The 19,474-nt window shown below is 40.6% G+C and overlaps 1 long non-coding RNA gene across 6 annotated transcripts in view; it reads right to left on the reverse strand.

Moving 5' to 3' along the window:
• Positions 1–2,608: 2,608 nt before the first annotated feature.
• The window catches only part of LOC132252418 (uncharacterized), a 275,583-nt gene continuing 258,717 nt past the window's right edge, over positions 2,609–19,474 (reverse strand). For all 6 annotated transcript variants that reach the window (XR_009464309.1, XR_009464310.1, XR_009464308.1 and 3 more), the window contains 2 exons: positions 5,250–5,281; positions 2,609–4,260 (listed from right to left, as the gene is read on the reverse strand). This is a non-coding gene — a long non-coding RNA (uncharacterized LOC132252418). The remainder of the gene's footprint in view (positions 4,261–5,249; positions 5,282–19,474) is intronic.

The raw sequence follows: 19,474 nt of genomic DNA on the forward strand, positions 1-19,474 counted from the left end.
ATAATAATAACTATATTCCTTCTACAGCATTTTTCATCCAAGGATAAAATCCAAATGCCTCAGGAACATTTATTACTTAATCTCTTAATCTCACAAAAAGCATTAATGGAACTATACCCCATACAGAGTGACATGCAGTGTGTTTAAATTACAGATACTCCGAACCTAGAATTTGCATTCTGGGTGAAATTTTAAACACCCATTTTAAAATGAAAGCGTGCATTTTTTAAAAACTTTTCTGTAGAAGAAGATGTGTAGATGTGTTTGGAAATAATCAAAACTTTTTTTTTGGATGAAATTTAGCTCAGAGAATCCAAATTTTAAGGTTCCTAAGCTTACCATCAAGCAATGGGGACCTGAGAGAGCCTAGGCTGTGAGAGCTACAACTGAGGTGGGATATGGGTCATGGAGCTCAGGGTCTCAGCTCCATGGCTGGTAAACTGAGAGCCTCAGGAGTCCCGTGTTGAGCTGGGGTTTTCAGGGCCTCCAGACTCCATAGTTGCAGGTCACTGGGATTTGAATCAGTGTTTCTGGAGCTCCATAACAAAGACCCTGCAAAGCTCAAATTCCTGAGTAACCCAGCAGAGAAGCTGTATTAAAATAAAAGTCTAATAACTAGCTAAAGGCCCACATGGTTCCTTATTCTGTACGGTAAAGGCATGGGATCCTTCAGGACTGAACAATTATTTGCCCCAATGTTTGTTATGACAAAATAGCACATTCCAAGCCACATTGTTATTTGCAAGGCTATTATTACCCAGAAAACAGCTCAAAAGCACAATTATCTTGATTGGAAGTGTAAAATGCATAGTTAGGCCCAAACTCTGCAACTGAATGTATAGCAAATAGCAAAATAACCATTTGTCATTGAGGTTATTAGTGTAATTGCAGCTCTCTCCAAAAGCTTTAGAACTGGAGGAACAGAATGCCAAATATATAGCAGGGGGCTAAGGAGAGTGACATACCTCTTTTTATGTCTCCCTCGCCTTTTTTTAAAGAGCCCACTTTGCCACAACTTTGCCTTTTAGTAAGAGCAAAAAAAAAAAAAAAAAAAATGGATTGTACTTCGCTATTAGGAACCTGTTTTTGCTCTTTGTAAATGAGTGATTCAGAGCCCACTTTGGAAGAGGAGAGATGACAGGCACAGTGGGAAAGAGACATGCTACCGTGCAGGTAAAAAATGGTATTTTCCTATGCACCTATCTAAGAAGTCACCACTTACATGAAAGTCTGCCGGCTGGCAAAGCCGTTCCTTTTCTTTATTTAACCTGTTGTACTAGACACCTTAGCTCTATGGTGTCTCAACTGACATATTGCTATTTGCTTTTTGTATTCCTTCTTTATGAGCTCTGAGAAAATCACCCCCCTCACTGAAAGGTTTATAACTAATGTTATATCACATGTTGCCATGAGAACTATTTCACTGAAAGTTACTTGGCTGTTTTTACCTTAAAGAGTTCAGCATGAATTGAATTATTGGGCTTTGTCTGACTTCCAGATACCAGACTACATCAAATACCTCTAATGTGGGACAATCAATATATCCATGAGCTATTCAATGTTTCTGTCTTCTGAGATGCCCACAGACTTTTCCATTTTCCCAACCTAATTCCAAGTTTGTAAGAAAGATTTCAGTATCACTGGCAACATTTACTAAAATGAAAATCTTAATCTTAAGCACTTGCTTAAGATTTAAGGGACTTGCGATACTGTGATGAGGTGTTTGGTAGAAAATCTGAAGACAGATATTTTAACTGTTAGATTTTGAGTTCTTAGGGCTAATAGCCCAAAGTCTAAAGCAATGCAGACCAGTTTTGCAGGTAGACCACAAATCAGACTCTTATTCTCCCTACGTGCCACTCTGATCCCCTTTCCCTGCTCAATCTGCTGCTCCGATTTCTGCTCCCAGCCCTGTGCTTCCTGCCTGATCTGCTTCTCTGCCTCCTTCTTTGTGCTACCTGCCGGATTTGCTGCTCTGGTTTCTGCTTCCTGCTCTACTTGCTGCTGATCTGCCTGTCCCCTCCCTAATCTGGCACACAGGCTGCCCATGACACTTCGGGAATGCATGGTACAGGATTGGCCATCCCTGGGTCTAGAATACTATTTATTCTATATTGTGAAGGAGATATGAATAAAATCAGGGGGGTGGTTTATTCAGCTGGCATCAATTAGCAAATCAATGTAGCACTATTCAGTTAAACTAGGTATGGCCAATTTAGGCTAAATCATAATTTAGCCTCAGAAATCCAGTGTACAGACAAAAGGGCAAATTGTGCTAACAGTCTGATGCAACTCCACTGAAGTCAAAAACATTGCCACAAATATACACCGAGGAGATCCCAAGAAAAGACCGAGTCTCAAGTGTTGCCAAAAGAAGGTGAACAAAGCGATTTCAAACTGGTGTCCTGAGCTACTGCATATAGACGGTTATGCCTTTTGTTAGTTGTTTTGGTGAGATATCCTTGTTAACGTGTAAAATACACAGACGGGGCTTTCTTTAAACAACCATGGTATAACCGCCAAGGTGTAACAGTTATGATCTCATGCATCACCCAATGAGCACCTACATATAGCCGTGTACATAAAAAGAAACTGCAATACAGAGACATTGGACAGAATTAAGCCTTTTATTTTAAATGTAGCATGATGGTCACACAGAACAGCAAGATAAGCAGTAGAATCAAGTAATTATACCTGGAAATTATCCTTACAGCAAACACTCTAATGGCAGCTGGTTCAACATGATTTGGTTCGACAATATTAAAATACTCTGCTAGGTACTTTTTCTTCACTTTATTCCCAAGTTTCCTATCTTTTATCCAGCTGTGCTGCTAGTCATGCATTATAAAATACAGTGGACAAAACAATCAATTAAAGACATCGTAAGGAAAGATTACTCAAAAAGGAATGATTCAGATTATGAATAACATGTATAAGATGTTATTAGTAACACATTCTGCGGATGAAAATATTATTCACGTTCCTATCGGATTAACAAGTACCGCCAAGTTTCCAGTTTTACTGAGTCCTTAGTTTTACATGGAATTTTTTCCCCCCTAATGTTGAAAAATATTCTCCTATATATTCCTTCTCTGCCTAAAAGTAACTTAGACGATTCACTTAGGAGATAGACTTTTCCTGCCTTTTTAGAACACCTACCTGGGGTGGTATATCATTGTCACCAAATCCATCAAGAGCCAAGACTGATACAGCCCCAACAGCACTGCTCCACACAACGACATAAAGATAGAGAAGATGCCTTTAATGACAAAAGTCAGGCTTTGCTATGGTAGTAGAGACAATAGGAAAAAAATACCTTTCAATTACTTTCTTTTTCTTTTTTTTTTTTTTAGGCGTTTCAGATGCATAACATAGGGCATGAGAAGGAACTGGCGTTATTTTTATTTTAGCTCTGACAGTGTGCTTATTGCACAAGACACAAATGCCAAATCAGTTCCTGCTTGAAAGGGTTTGTGATCTATGAGATGGTCATACTGGAGAGGACAGGATATACCTGGGAGACCTAATGGAAAGAGCCAGTTTCAGATAAATTATTTCCCTTCTGTTGCTCGTTTGTTTCTTTGTTACATTTGTGGGCCTTATGGAAGGCAGTGGATTTTCCAGTAGGACTAAAGTATGAAGCAGGCAGGTCTCTGGGTCATAGAGACTGGAAGGTTTTTCCACAGAGAGCTTCATGCCAGTGTCAAAGATGGGATACTGGGTTACACCAGACTTTTGGGTTGACACGGTATGGCAATTCGAATGTTCTTATGTAAAGCAACAGATATAAACCATAAACGAAAAAAATCACTGAATAATAAAGTCCACGGAGATGTTGGTATGCTATAGAAGCTATCAGTGCATTAAAATTTTTAGTTCAGTTTCTAAGTTGATCCACTATGCTACTATATTCTAGACAGTATCTACTACTGTAGATAGTATCTAGACAGAAAACTACTATTGGATCTCAGAAATACTCTTGAAAACACTGGGGAAGTTTCATTTTCAATTCTAAATATATCATTTCATTTTCAATTATATATATACACACACACATACATATATATATACACACACACATACATATATATATACACACACACATACATATATATATACACACATACATATATAGAGTAGTGATTTGGAACTTCAAGATTCAAAACTGCTTCTTCAAAGGCTTATTTTCACCCCTAATTGGGCTCATCCATGTGTAAAAATGTTATGAAACATAGTGCGTGAACCCGTTTTCAAGCATATCTGTAAATGAAAAAAAATTCAAGTGATGTGTAGTTACTTTTTCCTTTTACTGGTATTTCACATTCTTCAAGGTATATTTAATTCAGTTGTTAGTTTAGGTGAACACTCTATACTGGCAGACTCGGGGAGAAAGAGAAAATCTTTAATTTCACATCTAAAGCTCCTCCTATACTGAGGATAATCTGTTTAGAAATGTTACTGCTCTCCCAGTTATCAAATGTTTCCAGGTTTCTCTACTGGTAGAGTAACAGAGGATTGAACCACCTCATTTCTCCATTCGAAATTCCTCCTCTTTCCAGTACTGTGATTATCAAACCAACAGATACTATTGCAAGAAAAATACATTGTTTAAATATCTGTATTCTTTTTTTTTTCATTCTCCTGCAGTTTTAGCAGAAAATATTTGCAGCAGTTTATTATATAGAAGATTAACTCAGCAACTGAAGCTGTAACTCAAGAGTGCTCATTGTCCTTTGATAGTAGTTTAATTCACCGCTTCTAGAAGGAACACAGATCTCTGCCTGCAGTTTGTAATGGAACATAGTAAAGTGTTTGTATTACCGGTGGCAATTTTTATAAAGCACATTCAAAGAAGCACTGAAGTAATTTCAAATTTAATACACTAGAAACATAATTAAATGATTATGATTGTACTTCATACACAGCTGCAGAAATTCTCTATGAATTGTTAAATGGATTTTTAAGAAAACATTAGTAGTTGTCATGATTTACCTAAGGCAATCAGTTGCATTTAGTAATTTATAGACTAATTTATGCTAATTTTGGAGTATAGATACTATGTTAATCTGATTCATAATGGCCCAGAGACACTGTAATTTTACCATGATTATACAATCAATAGCAATAATGCCTGTCTGTCAAAACTGGGATACAGTCCACCACCACCAAAGTCAATAGTATTTTTATAATCTAGAACTACTGTAATCAGGTATTTTATCAACAAGTCATTATTTCCAACAGAGACATACCTCTGGGTGCTTCTCTTTCAAATTGTAAAACACTGCCAGGAAAATGAAAAAAAAAAGAAGCGTATTACTTGTATGAGGCTGGCAAAAGAAAAAAAAAAAAGATTATAACCAACTGCAACAATTTAATGTGAGATGCACTAATGGGCAGACGCCTCGGGTATAACAAGTGACTCCTGCAGAAGAGACAAAGATGACACCTTTCCAGCTCCCTTAATCCACGAGCCGGCTGCAGTCCAAAGTGGTTCCCAGAACATGGGAATAAGGCTACTGTAAAGTTCATCTAATAAAATGGCCCAAAAGACTGGGTTCCCAGATTACATTACACTTCGGTCCTAAGCCTCAGCAGACCCCTGCCCCAGGGACGCAGGTACTGGTGGACACAGTTGAGGATTCCTTCCCACTAATTACTCATTTTAGTTGGTGGTCACTTTACACAGGCCCATGGATGCGTGTCATCCGGCTTGTGGGGGTCCTCAGCCTCTAAATTGTGGTGTAAGAGCCCCACGGGGGGCTTGTTTGGGCCGTGGTAGGGTGAGTGATGGCTGTGTTAACCCCTGCAGCGCCCTATGCCAAGAGAACCACTGCCACCACTTAGCCTTCTGTTGGAGACAGGCCCACACGGAGCCTTGCAGTCCAGATCCAGCCTGAGGGACCAAAGGACTTGGATACTCCTGCTCTACACCATTCTGAATAAACCCCAAATTCCTCTGTCTATTAAGGTTAGAGTATTCTGAACCTCCACTTCAGTTATTGGGGGTTTAAAACAGCATAGGCAGAAAATGTGCAAGTTTGCAACCCTTAGTTGCTCTCTCCTTTTGTACTCCAACACCTCTGGGGATTTTCTTAAGTCTAAAGTGTCTATTATCACCAGGTGATGTCATTCTGGGTTTTCTTTTTATTTTGATGTTGAAAAAAAAAAAAAAGGATATCGAATTTAGGTTACTCTACAGCAGCATTTCTCAACTGATGTGCCATCAGACATGAACAGATGTGCCATGGAGTTTTGGACAAATAAATGAATAAATGAAACAGTGCCAGTGCTATGTGGCAACCCCCCCCCCCCCAGCTCTGTGTATGGCTCTGCGTGCCCCCCCTGCCCTGCACCCCTCTCTGCTCCTTGTCTGGCCCTGTGCCCCCCCTCCCCACCCCGTGCCCAGCCCTGCACCACCCTCCCCCCGATCTGTGGAGCAGTGGCAGTGCAGGGTGGTGGCGATGGCCATATTATCTGTTGGAGGCAGGGGGAGGGGGCGGTGACCACAATATTTTTTATGTGTGTGTGCTGTGGGATGGAAAAGGTTGGGAAACAATGATCTACAGCCTTGTCCCACTATCCTCATGCTTGGTTTCTAGGGCAAAAATGGTGATTTCATTGCCTGCCTATGCTCTCAAAAAAGAATTCAGTGTTACTCAATATGCCATAAGGGACTTGGCAGCACACAAGAGTTGTACTCCTTTAACTATGCCTGTAAACTGAATGGGGTGCGACTTCTTGCACTCAGTTAACATGATGTTGGTTTAAACCAGTGGTGATCAACCTTTGGGTGCCATGGGGCAAATGCATTGTGGATGTTTAGTCTGCAGGCCACGTTGGACTCCACACTCCAGGACTGGGCCCACACACCTCAGTCCAGATTGCACTGCCCCTGCCTGGCCTTGCAAACTAAGACTGGGGCCCCAGGACCCCACACTGCCTCCATCCAGCCCTGCATGTGGGGATCAGGATCTGGTGCCCTGCACTGTTTCTTCCCAGTCCCCTGGGCTGGTACTGGGGCCCTTGGACCTTGCACTGCCTCCACCCAGCCCTATGCATTGTGATTGGAGACTGGGACCCCGCACTGTCTCTGCTCAGTCTTGTGTATCGGGATTGGAGCCCTGGGGCTCTGTGCTGCCTCCACTGGGCTCCACATACCTGGATCTGGCTCCAGAAGCCCACACCACCTCTGTCCAGTCCTGTGTGCTTGGATTAGGCTTTATACCACCCTGTGTGCTGAATCTAACATGTAAGGTTACAGCCTAAGGGGCTCCTCACAATTTGTGGGGAGCCTCGCAGGGTGGATGACAAGTCATTGGGGGTTGGATCTGGCCCATGGGCTAGGAATTGAGCACCCCTGGTTTAAAGTGCTTCTAAAAGTGCAGGTAGGATGGTAATTATACCAGGATAACTTTTCCCACAGTAGTTTTTACTAATACAACTACTTCAGCAAAAACATAGATAACAAAGTGAATGAGCTATACTGGTATAGATAGTATCAACTCATAGAAACCTAAAATTAGAAATCCCAATTAACAGACTATTGTCTGGTTCTGCATGTGTCCCCAAAAGATCCTGACCCATGCCCATATACTACTAATCACAGTAACTGTACCATTGTTATTTATGCAACTGAGCATCCTGCATATATATCCCTTAAATACCATACTGACTACAATTCCCATAGTGGCAGAAGGAGCTAGAGCATGGTGCACATACAATGATTACAGACATCTTTTTTAAAAAAGCACTTTCCTGGAAGAGGCAGCATATTAGTTCGACCCAGCTCCATAGCATCTATAGTGATTGGGTGATTCAGTAGGGTTTTTTGGCGTTTTCATCTAAAGCTGATTCAATCAGCTATTCAATAAAAGTGCCAAAAAAGCCCCACTAAAGCTCCCGATCTATACAGGTGTTGGGCAATCTGGGTCCAACTAATGCGATGTGCTGGGCTTGGCACAGAAGCGTGCCAAATTTAAAGCATCACTTTTTTTTTTTAACACCTGTAAGCTGCCATAATGGTTTACACCTTTTCTTCAAAGTTATTTTCCACTTCCAGAGGCTTCCCTGCTACTGCTTTACTAACTCGTTGGCTTCTTGTTACAGCAGAAACATTTGTCTACATAATAGTAACACTGAAAGCCTGAGTTTTTCAAAAGAACAAATACACAGAAGTTATTTTCTAGATAATTGTTTTAACTGTTCCTCTTTTTGTGCTGAAATACTGTAGTCATTTTCTCTGAGGATCAGAGAGCAAGAGAAAGGGAGAATTTGGCAGCCATTCAGAGAACTAGCAACATGTTTTTTTATCACTTGAGCAATGGTCTCAAGTTGTAGCAAGAGAAGTTTAGGTTAAATATTAGGAAAAAACTCTCTCACTAGGAAGGTAGTAAAGCACTGGAACAGGTTACCTAGAGAGGTGGTGGAACCTCCATCCTTGGAGGTTTTTAACTAGACAAATCCTTGGCTGGGATGATCTAGTTGGGGATGGTCCTGCTTTGAGCAGGGGGTTAGGTTAGATGTGATCTCCTGAGATCTCTTCCAACCCCAATTTCTATGATTCTATGTTCGAATATCCTTGTTTGGAAAGGAAGGAGGATGGACAAGTAAGCTTGTACCTATTGTACATGATTTTTAGGAGTTCAGTGAAAGGAGATGCAAGGACAGAACTATTCATATATTTCCATGTGATTAGTGCTGTGTATAAACCAGATATGTGCACTTAGATATGTATAAGTGGAAATTCGTATGTGCAAGCACTCACCTTGTACACACACACATGATTATTAGGGCTGTGCAAAACAGCACCATACCATTTTGACTTATATTTCGAGGTTTCAATGGAACACCATTTTGTTTCAAATTACATTTTGATTCGAAACTGCTGTTCCATTTCGTTTAATCACAACAGTAATGCTGTTTTGACACTTTTCCCATAGGCTATAATGAGGAAGCTTGAAACAGCCTCTCACATCCAGCAGGCAGATGGGGAGCCCACAACCCTGGGAGGGCTATGAGGGATGTACCAGTCCTCCTGGGGTTGCAGGCCCCAGATCTGCCTGCCGGATGAGGGAGGAAAGCTGGGTGCTGCTGCCTGAGACCGGGGAGCTGAGGAAGGGAACTGAGCCCGATCGCTCAGTTCCTTTCCCCAGCCCTATGATGGGGATGGAGAAGGCAACTCAGCCCAGCTAAGATGAGTTCCCCTCCCCAGTGCTACCATCAGGCTGGGGAAGGGAACTCAGCTCAGCTGGGCTCAGTTCCCTTCCCCAGCCCGATTGCAGCACAGAAACAGCCGGTAAAATTCTGCACAGCCCTAATGATTATTACATAAGCGGCTATATTTTGTGCATGATCGTCTCTTTCCAATATTTTGAAACTAAAGTCCCTAAGATTCCCTTAAAAGTCAAAAACTTTGTTCTGAAACAAACATTTCTAGGTCTTAAACCAGAGCACTTTACTCTGCAACCTGCTTAAACTATTAAGTATTTTGGTGGTATGACATCATGACCCAGTTCCCCTGGTGGACCTGCCAATTCCCCTGATCCCCACCCCAAGTTATTTACCTTGGGCTTCCCATGCCACTCCCAGCATCAGTGAATGCTCACTCATGCTGCTCCCACTTTAGGTTTAGGCAATAAACTGGTTTAAGTGATCAGAAATTGGTTTACACCTGTAACAGAGCAGATGTTCAGTGCACAGAAACTAGTTTGAAAATGGCTGAAACCACTTTGAGATAAACATGGTTGAATGTAGTATCAGGATGAACTGATTTGGGTCAAACCAGCTTATGCAATGTCTGTCTCAGACCCTTTTCTGGATTAAGCTAAACCAGACACCCCAAGCATGCTCTCTGGGCTGGGTGGAGCTTTCTGCTCCACAGCAGGGCTGCACCCTCCCCTCTGCTGCCTGGCCAGAGCTCAGGTAGAGACTTCCAAGGCACAGCTGGGTCTTCTAGCTTCCCTGTGGCCTCTCCACTGATTTGCTGCTTAAGCAGAGATCTCTTCCTCCTCTCTCCCACAGCACAGACTAGCCAGCATGTGGTAGGCTAGCTAATGCTGTGCAAGGCAGATAGGACAATCTCCACTTAGGGCTTTTTGGAGGTAATCAACAGGTCAGTTGGTAATGTCCCTGCATTCCTTCCTTTGGAACAAAGCTGTTTAAGAAGAGCTTGTAATGACCGAGGCTTTGTTTTCTGATGGGGTGTTAAATGCTGATAACAGAACTGATAAATGCTCTGTTATCAAGGGGGAAGGGGCGCTCCCTAATTCCTGGCCACACCCCCCTCAGCTCAGCCCTGGGGAAGGGAAGGGAGGGCGGCTTTAGCAACCCCTGGCTTCTAGCCTGAGCACCTGCAGGCATGTCCCTGCATTTCTGGGATGTCTGTCTGGTTACAGAACTGATTTAGCCTAGCCAGGTTAGACTAACCTGCAAAGATTGAATCAGTTCAGGTTCAGGCTTTTTGAATGTCTGTCCCTAGCCCTTAAAGTGACCTCTTATTTGCACCCAGATGACTGTGTGCAACAGGAGAAAGAGCTGATCATTTTATTATAGTATTTTCTGATCTCTGATGGAAAGCTTCAGGGAATTCAACAACAAGTGAAAGGTTCTTTATTTGTTTCAACAAAAGTTTGTTAAGAAGCTTTCTGGGGCCCAGGATTTCTGATCAGAATAAGAGAGGATCCCTAACTCCAAGTAGTCTCAAATGCATTCCCCTAATCACAAGTGAAGTCTCTAAACTATCAGGCTAATGGCCTTTCTGTGATTGCTCTCTCTCCTCCATGGCTCCCAAGAAATGCTTATGTCTCAAAAATCAACTCAAATTGTACATAGCTTTGGCAAACTCTCTTGCTACTTGCCTCAGCTCCTCAAACGAAAACACCATCATTAAACAAACAATACAGCATTTCTTCAAAGACTGAACAGTGCTTACAGGCTGAGAAAAAGAAATCATGAAACTACTGGTATATGCAACAATGTCACTTGATGATTCTGATCATAACAACAGAACGATGCTATTTATTCTCAATTTTTTTTTTAAAAAAGCTACTCACTACACAAGTTGACATGCCTCTGTGCCTCAGAGTTTTTATTCTTTCCTAAAGGAAACGCTGGCAAAATAAATGTAAACAGCAATCACTGACAAAAGAAGCCATTCAGGAATTATTAATTTATGCTTCCTCTGCTGTCATAATCAGAAAGCCCTCAAACTGCTCTTATGGATTCATATGTTCCCCAGAAGATGAATTAAGAAGAAATATTTGCTTTAAAAAAACTAATAGCAATTTGTAAATCAGGTTACTGAAAGAATCTAATAATACAGAGTGCCAGTATACAAGTTATAACTTTAAATTGCTGTATAATCATAGGAAACTTCTATATTGTATATTATGTGATCCTATAATTGTGCATTACTAAACCAATTTAATATTATAAGCAAGCTCCCACTGAAATACCACTTTTCATTATTTTTTTTCTTTGTTCATCCAGTGTTCAGCCTGGGTTTTTTTCTGGGTTGGATGGATTGTCTATTGTGACTGATAGAGCTAACATTTCAAAGATGACCACAGGCTTCATCCCTTATAGTTCGGTATGCCCAAGGATCGATTCCATGCTTGTGTTCTCTCAAGAACAGCAAAGATGGGATTTAAACCATGTGTGTGACTAGATTGATAGGGACATTGAATTAGCTGAGGCTACTGTCTTATTTCTATATTCAGCATGGCTCTACAAAGCAGGTGATAGAAGGCCACACAGGAGGCCACAATGTACAATTGTGTACGTTGGTTAAAGGCTAAAAGCTAAAGGCTAAATTCCCTGAGGGTCTTCCACTGTATTTGGGTTTTGTTTTTATTACCAAACACGCACAATTGAATGTTTAGCTCAACTTTCTAATATATATTAAAACTACAAATGCCTTACACCTACCAGGACTTTTATTGTTACATGTTAATATATTTATTATTTGGTGAAGATATACCTTATTTTTCCCTGTGGATACATCTTTAAGGTGCCAAATCTCCAGGAGTAAATAGAGAAGAAGGTTATCAGGTAAAAGACACGTATAAGATTATTTAGATTATATAAATATACACACAAATACACTGCGCAGCTATAATTTTCAACCCAGTTAGCTAAACTCCAAAGGATCTAATAGTCTTAACTACTTTCCGCACTTACTCCTGGTGTGTTCTTTCTTGTCTTACATATTAACATCTATTCTACGGTTTAGTGGTTATCAAACTGCAGTCCACAGACCCCTGCGGCTGCGGGTCCACAGACTATGTCTAAAGGGTCTGCAAAAGATAACCGTGATCGATTAAAAGTATACCCACATTTACCATTCAAATGGTTCTGCACCTCCATTTGAAATTTCCAAAGGGGTCCGCACCTCCATTCGAAAATTTTTAGGGGGCCACAAATGAACAAAAAAGGTTGAAAACCTTTAACAATAACAAGATAATAAGATAACAGTAAGATATTTGCAAATAGCTATCAGGTGAATAAAATACTTCCTGGACAAACAACCCATTTCTTTGTTTTCAACTTAATTTGTGTTTTGTACTTCATATTTGTGAATTTAATGCAAAAAGTAATTCACAGTCTTGCTTGAAAGTTACATGGCCTATATTTAAAAAAAATCTTTTATGCCAACAGTGTTCAGATAAACACTTAAGTGATTGACAGTTAGTAGGTGTCACCTTCTAATTTAAAAACCAATTTAAATTTAACCGTCATATTGTTCAAGAAAAGTATTACCTTTCATTCAATAATTACACTTAATTGGTTTGAAGATTTAAATGCTGCATTGGCTACAAACATTTCAAGCTGTGCACAATGTCTAAGCTTTTTTGTAAGGCTATACAGTTACTGTATAGATTTAATCACCTTCTAGTGTTTTATAGAAAAAAAAAAAGCAGTAGCCTTACTTACTTCAAAGGAGTTATACCAAGCATTATTAATTTAATAGCTAGCCCAGGAAACCTTGCGGTTTTCTTCCAACGTCTATGCTTGCGCACAATGTGCATCATATGCCTAACTTGCTGGGGAGGGGATGGGTGGCGGGGGCAAGGGGAGGCAGAGGCATCTTTTGTTAAAAGAGTGCTTCGTAAAGAAGAACAATCTGAATATGTATTAAAATATAGTTAATGGAACAGGGGTTTGTAGGTGGTGCTCAGGAATATGAAACACTGTTCTGGAGTTTGGTAGGGTCCATAAAACTTCTTGTGCATTGTGAATGACATCCTCTATTCAAGTCTTTAACATATATCATGATGATGGGGATTACCCTGTGAACAAAGACCCTCTCACAATGTGGGTTCACTCTTACTTAATGGTGACAGAAGAATCTAGCCAGAGGATCACAAGCCATTTTTCTTCCTAGAATTAAACCAAAGGGCAGATTCCGCCAGCGGTTAAGCTTCAATGCATATTAACTTTCGGGAGTTGAGGGTGTTTAACTTTCACTGCATTAGTTTCTGAAAAATTGCAGGTTTGGAGTAACTGTGCAATGACTTCTCCTATTCTGTATCTGTAAAGCATCTTGCAGAGTTTGGCCTCTATTTCTTAAATAATCACAATAATGTACTTAGATCCACTTAGAGTGCTGTTCCTGTGATTTGTGACCACGAGGCCCAGTGTCAGAAGGTTTGCTGTGAACTGCTGAGTAGAAGTACTCCTGAAGTTCTGCTAAACTGCCTTCTCCTTGAATACAGCACTCAAGTTGGTCAGGATGAATAATATTCAGAGCTCTATCAGGGAGGCACTGAACACCTACTTCAAAAAGCTATCTTGATGGCACTGATCCTCTCAGACTGAGACCCTCAGTGAGCTTAAGCAGTTTTATAATCCATGATCCATTCTTCTCAATTGTCTGCATGTATCTATGAAAACAGACGTACTTGAGTAGACCATGAATCCAATTGCTCATCCCAAAAGACAGCGATAATGGCAAAATGAATAAGGCTGGATTCTTAGCTCTGAAAACTATCAGAAGAAAGAGGGAAGAAAATAAGAGGAAAGAAAATAAGGCTCCAACTCACTTTTTTGTTTCCTGATTCAACTGGCCACAGCTGGTGGATAGCGTAACTTTGACTTGTAACAGTCTTCCCCGGGGGAACTCAGTTGGGCAGGGTACTATAAACTCTGAGCTTGGCATCTCTTGGCCCATGACTTCCCTTTCTGCTCCGTCATACCTTTTTTTCTAGTTTACAGGGTTGAAGAGACTTGAGGCACAGAGCCAACGGTGCTGTTTTTATGCTACTTAGAGAATTTTTCTATCACAAAGAAATCCATAACTGCTCCTTTACTTTTCCTTGCTTAGGCAGCCTTAAATCTGGTCTCTATTTTTCTTATATCAAAGGGGGAAAAAAATGCTGGCCTCTGCTGGGTGGGCAAATAGAAATTTGAACTATAATAGTATGTGGGAAAAGTTACAGAAATATAAAGGCTATATCTGCATACAAATCAAATTGCAAATGTTTCACATGGATATGCAGCTCAAAACTATCTTAAGATAATGTAGCAGTTTAGCATCTAATATTAGTCTACTGTTGGGGTGTAAATTGAAAGCAAAGGACTCCATCTAACAAGATGCCTTCAGTACTCCTTCTCTGCAGTATATCTAACTCTAGAAGATACTGAGCAATGAAGAGCAAAATATGAACCGGACCAAGAGCATGTTGTGCAGTGCAGTGCTCCCTCTATGATCATCTGGAACATAGCAGTTCTTTCTTAACAAGGTATGGATCATGCCTTTGGTGATCTGGGGGAGCCTTTTGCTCTCCCTTGTCTATCAAGATGTTGGTGAGAATGTCATAAATCCTCAGCTGTTTTTCCAGGGAGTCTGTCTCTCATGTACGATCCTTGTGCCTGGAGCCCCTTCATTTATGGTGGTTTCTGCTCTTCATGTCATTCTACTTTCTAGAGCAGTCCTTAGGACACTCACTTGAAAGCAGATCTCGGTTCTGGTGCCTGCTTTTAGGGCAGTGTGTGCTGCCTAGGCGTGCTGAAGATGGTAGCTCATAGAAGCAGAGAACAATCGTCTGCTCTTTCCTATTGTGTTCGGTCACTGTTACTCAGCAATTTTACTTCTCTCGCTATTTCCAGCACGGCACCTGTATGCATGGAGTACTCTCATTGCCCACCAAAGATAATAAAAGAGTCCAGACTACAGTCGGAGGGTCACTCAAACAATAGAGCATAACACACAATCATTGCCCACTGCTTTAGGGCTGTTTCATAAGGCTCTTACAGCTGGTAGTTAGTAGCTCACCTGGCAACCCTGCTTGAGTCTGAGGGAGATCTGAGGCTTAAGAAATGTGCTTGCACAGTGTGCGCCTTATACAAAAGAATGGATAATACCCGAGGAAATAAGTGGTGTCAAAAATCAATACAGACAGATGTTCAACCAAAATGAAATATTTTTCAATAAAATAAGAGCAGGCATGACAGACCTGGAACTAAAGAATTAAGATGCACTAAACAGAAGCAATGCAAGTGTACATCTGTGATGGATCCGATCTGATTGTCAGCAACAAGGATGGAAGCAGCAACGCAAAACCAACCCACAGAACAATAAACACCGAAAGAAAAGGTTTTATTATAACGGAGGAAACGAGTTCCTGGTCCCACTGGCACTGATTTCATTAGGGCTGAGTTTGCATCTAGAGGCTATACATTACATTTTTAAAATGCGTCTTTTCCTGTGCTTTCTATTCCAGGATTACGTTCTCACCTCCACGTCCATGGAACTCCTTTATCTAGCCTATTTTCACATGGATGCATTAGTTAGGCATAGGCAGGCAAGGCTCTTTGGGTAGATGTTGCGATATCTTTTATTAGACCAACTAAATAGTTGAAAAAAAGTTGTTTGCAAGCTTTCAGGCACATAAATTAGGCATATAAACACACAGGGGTAGCTTGGGTGAGGAGGGCACACCTGTACTGCTTCCATGGTGATAGGATCTGAAATCAGGGGAGGTTCATGGCACCATATATATATATGTCCATCTCAGAAGAGGGTTGCTGCCGAGTGAACTTCAGGTAATTTTAATAGTGCGCTAATTAGTACCAGGCACTTTGTCTTAGGTAGTTTCTAGTGGAATTTCTTTATGCCACTTTAATTTCAAAGTATAACGATGCTGACAAGACAGGCCGAAAAAGACAACTTAGAAAATGGTCATGCCATCATGTTCAGGCATTCGTGTGGAATGTGGGAAAACTACGGCTCTTGTTCTGAATGAGGCATTTAACCCACCATAAACTGCTCTCCATGAATTTGACCAGAAATCCCCTTCTATGAGCAAGAAGCTTTTCCCAGAAATATTTTAATAGAAATAACGGTATATTTCCATTACATTTTCAGTTCTGGCATATCACCATTTTCTATCAAAAGATATCCCAATTAATTTGTTTTATTCATGAACTACTTATTCATCAAGGCAGTGAAGCACCAGAACACTGTGATGTCCATACTCTACCAGAAAAAGGCTTAGCAACTCCACTTGGTTATCTGTCCAGGACTTCTGAATGGAAAGAAGCAAGTGGCCTTTTCCAATAGCTAATACCTTACGCTATCTTCCTCTCTTTTGCAACTTAGCTTGTACATCAGCTGCTCTTGCCAATACCTTCCATTGCAATCACAGTGCTGTTATGATTGCCAATGTTTTGAATCCCTGAACAGAAAATAAAACAAGCTGCAGTTTTCATCATGCAATCCTTTCCCAAGGTCTTTTGTGCTTTTTATGTATTCAGAATTTGATTTGTGTAAAGGAGCACTTGTCCTTTTATTAGTCAACATGGCTTGTTTGATGAATTTGTCTAATCTCTAATGTGGCCATATTATATATTTTAACTTGCTGACATCTACCGACCAAGCAGAGGTCAGATTGCAAGCTCAAGGATTAAGCAGCCCTCATTTCATCTTTCAAAAACAATAGCAATTGGCAAGCTCTTCTTAACAGTCTCTAGATGGAGAAAAGGATGCCTCATAAATAATAAACAGTATTTTCAGTTAAATGCTGCTGCTTTTCAATTGAGGCAAATTTAAATAAGAAAAAAAAAAAGAGCAAATGGTGATAAATCCCAAAAAGTGCAATGAAAACAGATAAAGCTATTCCTTCCGTGCAATGTGTTTATGGGACCTATATTTTAAATTAACTTAAGCCAGAATGAACTTCTCAGATCAGCAAAAAGAATGGGTGTGAGAGAATACATAAAATGTAACAGAAAATGCTAGTAAACTAGGTGCTATGATAATAAATAATTAAAGTAAAACACAATTGTCAAATGAACAAACAAGATACCATAAATCGAGTGATGCCATATCTCGGCTTTTATTATTATGTTTACTTGCTTGCTTACTCGTTTGCAAAATGTAGTTGTTCCCAGCCTCTGAGCTATTTAGTGAAAATGATGAAGGCTCTGCAGTGAGTGGGTATGTGCGTGCATGCTGTGTGGGGGTGGCATGGGAAGCACTGTATTTTTCTCTTTCATTATGATTTTCTATATGAAACCAGCTCCATTACCCATGCACTTTATCCTTCAAATCATTCAGCTAGACCATAGACTAAAAACCACAAAGATCTCAAGGATACATATAACTGGGTGTGTCTACATGTGAAATTAATGCTATGCAATAAACTCCAGTGCATAATGTTCAGGAGTTTATTGCTCCTAGGTGCTGCATTTATATGTGCGCCCAGGACCACAACACGTTGAGCTGAGTCGGAGCAGCCCTGGCTCCAGGGGAGCCTGCAAGACTGGAGCTGCTCTGACATGGCTCAACGTGCTGCAGCGAGGCTGGCTAGGGCATGAGGGTGCTTCAGCAGGGGGCTAGCCAGCAGGCAGACCCCCTGCACTGAAGCACCCTACTTGTGTTTACAAGTACTAACCTAGGGTGGAGTTAATTAGTTTACTGTGGCCTAATAGGGCCACGCGTATAGATGCTGAGACTTTACTGAAGAGCTAATTAGGCAACACCACAATAAAGGTCTCATGTAGACGCACCCACTGAGAATCAAAATAGCAATTGTGGGAAGATAACAGGCAAGGACAAAAAAGGGTGATCCGGTTTTATTTATTAACCTCACCTTGGCAGAGCCTTATTCTTTACCATCGTTATCAGCATCTAGTCATTTTTAGTTGGGGGAGTTTTTTAAGTTGTGGTCAGAGTCCAGAGCCAACTCCTGATTTTTGACTCGGTTCCCTTTGACTCTCTGTTCCCTCAAAACAAGTGCTGTGCTTATATGTCTGACTGAGAAGAAATGGCAGCCATTTCCCACAACACTACATCAAACAAAACTGTTCAGAAGGTCATAGCAGAGAAACACAAGAAGCTTTTTCTTCACTCAGGCCTCGAGTGATTCTGCCCTCAAAACTCTGCTTGGTAACAGACACCCTGCTGGGCTGGATGCCATCTATTAAACGGGAGTCTTGAACTAGGATTGAGATTTAAAAAAGACTATCTTCTGATTAGAAGTTGCATTGCTGAAGGTATGTTTGGGTATGTACAAGCATTACATTTAGATAGCCCTAACCAAGCTTAGGGTGATCTAAATGCCCGGGGGTGCAAGTGTTTGCAGGGCTTAGGTTACCCTGTAAATGGCATGCCCAATTTAAAGTTAGTTCTCAAGAATTCACTTTAGACTGGCATAGGTTAATCTGACCTAAAATGGGTTAATCTGACCTAACAAATGCTTGTGTGCATTCTCAGCACAGCTCTGGGGCTGTGAAACTCCAGCCATTCTTGTTGTTTTGACATCCCCAACCCTGAATTGGGTCCTGTGAACACTTGTTCACACCATTAGTGTGATTTTGGACTATAAAGGCATTTCCTATGGAACCCTAATTCTTTCTTAACTCATCTGCCAGTCTCCATATCTGTAGTCTACATGCTACAATTGTCATTAAACACCCAACATTCACAGTCCCATAGTCCTAAAGGAACCTTGGCATGTTATAGTATCTTGTCTAGCTCTAGTATTTCTATATCACACACAACTGTAAGTCTTTTTTTATATATATATCTTTGATTTCTTTGGAATCTCAAATGATAGGTTTGTAAATGGCATCCAAGTTAACTCTTCTACTTGGGAGCTATATCCAAACTCTTATTAGAGTTTGAAGTATTCTTCTTCCCAAAGTAGAAAATTTCAGGCAGGAAGGAGCTTGCCTAGTGGACTATGATGCTTCTTAAGAAAAAAAAAAAAGTTTAGACTTATTCAAAGCAATTTCTTGTCTTTATATGAAAAAGAGCTGTGCAATGATTGCTAATACCTCAGTTAGAATAGGGGAGGATAAGTGACAACGCATCACCAATACACTTTTCTGACCCACTGCCTAAAATAATGTATTTGGGAACATTCTTCTCCATGATTTTTTCTTAATAAGCACCGCAACCTTTGCCATTTTTCCCCAATTACATGCAGACGGTAATTAGCTAATTGGAAACATTAAAGCCATTTCAAAATAATTG

This window comes from Alligator mississippiensis, chromosome 9 (assembly GCF_030867095.1).
Source record: "Alligator mississippiensis isolate rAllMis1 chromosome 9, rAllMis1, whole genome shotgun sequence".
Taxonomy (NCBI): domain Eukaryota; kingdom Metazoa; phylum Chordata; order Crocodylia; family Alligatoridae; genus Alligator; species Alligator mississippiensis.